This window comes from Myotis lucifugus, unplaced genomic scaffold (assembly GCF_000147115.1).
Source record: "Myotis lucifugus unplaced genomic scaffold, Myoluc2.0 scaffold_177, whole genome shotgun sequence".
Classification (NCBI taxonomy): Eukaryota; Metazoa; Chordata; class Mammalia; order Chiroptera; family Vespertilionidae; genus Myotis; species Myotis lucifugus.
Window position 1 is genome coordinate 2,039,960 of NW_005871225.1, and position 4,417 is coordinate 2,044,376.

General features: G+C 41.3%; 1 pseudogene; it reads right to left on the minus strand.

Annotated features, from left to right (window-relative positions):
- Positions 1–1,605: 1,605 nt before the first annotated feature.
- Positions 1,606–4,417, minus strand: part of LOC102425885 — a 93,740-nt pseudogene continuing 90,928 nt past the window's right edge.

Sequence of the window (4,417 nt, forward strand, 5' to 3'; positions counted from 1 at the left end):
TATGACAACATAGGGGATTTTCATGGCAGTGTGATTTTTGCCTATTGCATGTTGGAGCAGTGATTAGATTAATAAACTTTGTGGCAATTCATTAAAAAAGAGGATGTTTAACATGGAGAGGGCGTGGAACTGAAGATTCTCAGTTTTTGATTTGGAAGTCTGTGTTTGGTTCCACTGTCCCTATCTGACACAAAGGGCTCTCTCTGGCATTGAGCTGGTGGAAGAAATAAAACTTATCTGTGCTTTATATCTTTACAACCTGAAAATATTTCCAAAGTACAGGGACAGGCTGGCTCCACGCTGCCCCAGAAAGCTTTTACTAAGGTGGCAGTGTCATTTAAGGCTTGTTAACACTGCTTCTTTGGACCTGTATTCTTGGACAGGATCTTAGGTCCTCAACAAGAATTTACAGCGATGCACTCTGAAGACCATCAAGCTAGATCTGGGATGGCAGTAGTGCCCTCTGAATATGTAATGCTGGGGAGACAGGCTCCTCTGTGCTGGAACAGGTCAGAGGCTGACTGGGAAGTAATATGTGCACTCAAAATTGAGATGTTGTGAGTGAGAGGGAATCTATGGCCAAGCCTCATAGATACTGCTCCCATCAGAGAAAAAAAATTCTTCATGAACAACATACTCTCCATTTCTTACAGGAAATTCAACTCCATTATAATTTTTGGGACCGCCATAATAAACAGTCTTTTTTGACCGAAAAGTCATTATTTGGCACATGACCATATTGAAACTTAACCCCTAAAATGATGGTATGAGGAGGTAGGGCCTTTGGAGGTTGTGAGGATGGAGCCCTCATGAATGGTATTAGTGCCCTTATAAAAGAGGCCACACAGAGCACCTTTGCCCCTTTCCTCTATGTGAGGATACAACAAGAAGTCTGTGACCTAGAAGAGGGGCCTCCCCCGACCATGCTGACACCCTGATCTTGGACTTCCAGCCTCCCAAACTCTGAGAAATAAATTTCTGTTGTTTATAAGCCACCCAGTCTGTGGCATTTTGTGATAGCAGCCTGAATGGACTAAGGCGGTACCCATGTCTATATTTATGATTCACACAAACACATTCTGAATAAGGCAGAGCTGATATTATCATTCTGATTTTATGAATGAAGAAACATCTTCAGAGTGTTTAATTTAGACCTAAGTTCATATTTCTGGGAAGTGCAAAGGTAGAGTGAGATCTTTGCATTCTGCTTTTCTCATGAGAAATAGAGAAACCGACAGGATCCTGGAACAGAAAAAAATGCAGGAAAATGATATTAGTAAAAAGAAATAGTCAAATCTAAATAAAATTTGAAGTTTAGTAAGTAGTAATGTACTGATGTTGGTTCTGAGTTTTAACTAATGTGTCATGGTCATGAATCTAGAAAGAGAGGGGGACAATCTGAACAATTACTCCCCCCTGCCCCCATTAAACTTTGTTTTAATGAGTCTCAAAATTCTGTGACAGATTTTTGGTCAAGTTGTCTCCATTGAAAAGTACTGATTTTAAAAACAAATAACTTAAAAACTGCCTCACACAGAGAAAAAACCAATGGTTCACAAAATATTCTTTCCCTCTGAAGGTTTTACAATGTTTTATAATCATTAATCAGTCTTTTACTATTAAACTTCGGTGGCCAATTGAGACAAAGAGTTCTGAGACTGTTCTTCCACCACTGATTAAGACTGGGGTGGCAGGTATTGGGGAAAATATCCGTTTAGCCTTCTGAGCTTTCTGGACAGACCTGGTGACTTTGCCAGCTCCAGCTGCCTTCTTGTCCACTGCTTGGATGACACCCACAGCAGCTGTCTGTCTCCTGTCATGAACAGCAACATGGCCCAAAGGGGGGTAGTCAGAGAAGCTCTCAACACACGTGGGCTTGCCAGGAATCATGTCAACGATGGCGGCATCACCAGATTCCAAAAACTTGGGGCCATCTTCTAGCTTTTTCCCAGAATGACGATCCATCTTCTCTTTCGGCTCAGCAAGTTTGTAAGCGAGGTGAGCTGAGTGACAACCAGCACAGGTGCTTAGCCAGCACTGATTTGGTCTGGATGGGTCAGAAAACACCTGAGCTGGAAGCCAGCTGTTTCCATTGGTGGGTCATTTTTGCTGTCACCAGCCACATGGCCACGGCGAACATCTTTGACAGACATGTTCTTGATATTGAAGCTCGCATTGTCCTCAGGAAGAGCTTCACTCAAAGCTTCATGGTGCATTTCGACAGACTTTACTTCAGTTGTAACATTGACTGGAGCAAAGGTGACCCCCGTGCCGGGTTTGAAAGCATCAGTCTCCACTCGGCCCACAGGGACAGAACTAATATCACCAATTTTGTAGACATCCTGGAGGAGCAGACACAGGGGCTTGTCAGTTGGACGAGGTGGTGGCAGGCTAAAATCTAGAGCTTCAAGCAGCGTGGTTCCACTGGCATTGCCATCTTTACGGGTGACCTTCCATCCCTTGAACCAAGGCATATTAGCACTTGGCTCCAGCATGTTGATACCATGCCAACCAGAAATTGGCATAAATGCTGCTGTGTCAGGGTTGCAGCCAATTTTCTTAATGTAGGTGCTGACTTCTTTAACAATTTCCTTATATCTTTTGGCCATAGGGTGGCTCAGTGGAATCCATTTTGTTAACACCAACAATCAGCTGTTTCACACTCAATGTGTAGGCCAGAAGGGCATGCTCACGGTCTGTCCATTCTTGGAGATATCTGCTTCAAATTCACCAACACCAGCAGCAAAAATCAGGACAGCACAGTCAGCCTGAGATGTGCCTGGACTCGTGTTTTTGATGGAGTCTGTGTGTCCTGGGGCATCAATGATGGTTACATAATACTGCTGGTCTCGAATTTCCACAGGGAGATATCAATGGTGATACCACACTCATATTCAGCTTTCAGTTTATCCAAGATTCAGGCATACTTGAAGGAGCCTTCCCCATCTCAGCAGCCTCCTTCTCAAATTTCTCCATGGTTCTTTTGTTGATCCCACCATATTTGTAGACCAGTTGGCCAGTAGTGGTAGATTTGCTAGAATCTATGTGTCCAATGATGACGATGTTGTTATGGGTCTTCCTTTCTCATTTTGGGTTTGGTAGTTTTCACAACACCTGTGTTCTGGCAGCAAACCCATTGTGAAAAAGCTGAACAATTATTATTTTAGAATACCTGTATTCTTATTCATAAATAAGAATTTTATTAAAAGATGCTGAATAACATGCCAGAGAATTATATTTAAAAAAAAAAGAAGAATAGCATCTAAAAACATAAGCTAGAAATAAATAAATGGAAATAGTGTCAGGTGCAATATCCCACTGCCTGTGCATCTACAACTAACTTAATTCCTTCCTCCTCAAACCTGCTGTACCATTCAAACCGGTTGTATGAATGACATTACCAGAAGTTGCTAAGCCAGAAACCAGAGACTCTTCCTTCTTCCTGAGCCCTCCATCCAATCAGTCACCATGGCCTGTGGCCTCCATTTACTGAGTATCTCTCTCATTCCTTCATCACTGAGTTCAGGCCTCCAGCATCTCTCTTACATCAAATATTTACTGCAATAGTTCCCTGTCTGTTGCCCCTGTTTCCCTTCTTCTTATTTTCCTTCTCATTTTCTAGCAGCATTTCCCCTTCTTTTTTTATTTTTCTTTTGGAATTTTTTAAGATTGAGAAAAATCCAAGAGAAGAGAATAATTCATATTCTAATCACTCAGAATTAATCACTGTTGACATATTACTTACTTAGTGCCAGTTTTAGTTCTGACAGAAAAATCACTCTTTTGTTTTTAAAAAATAAAAGGGCCTGCATTCCATATAAAGTACTGAAACAAGATAAAAGAATTACAAAGATGAAAGTTTAGAAATCACCTCTAGTCTCATATTGCAGGAATTATCATCGCTAAATTAGTAGACAACATTCTAGTCTTCTCTCAATAACAGTCATCTTTCTAAGTTAAAACTCAATCAGCATCATTCCCATTCTTTTTTTTAATTTTTATTTTATTGTTTAAAGCAGTACACATAGTAGTACATATATCTCCTTTTCCCCCCATTGACCTTCCCTCAGCCTCCCCTACCCCCTGTCGCATGCCCTCATCCCACCCCACCAGTGTCTTGTGTCCATTGGTTGTGCTTATATGCATGCATACAAGTCCTTTGGTTGATCTATCATTCCCATTCTTAAAATCCTTTAACCTTCCAATGTAATTAGGAGAAAAACAGCAGGTGAAACCAAATTGAAAGATAGTTTGCAAAACTGACCAGTACTCCTCAAAACTGTCAAGGTCATAAAAATAAGAAACACTGAAAAATTATCCCAGCCAAAAGGTACATAAGGGGACAGGATTCCTCAAATATAGTGTGCTATCCTGCATGGGATCCTGGAACAGAACAGGGACATTAGTGGAAAACCAG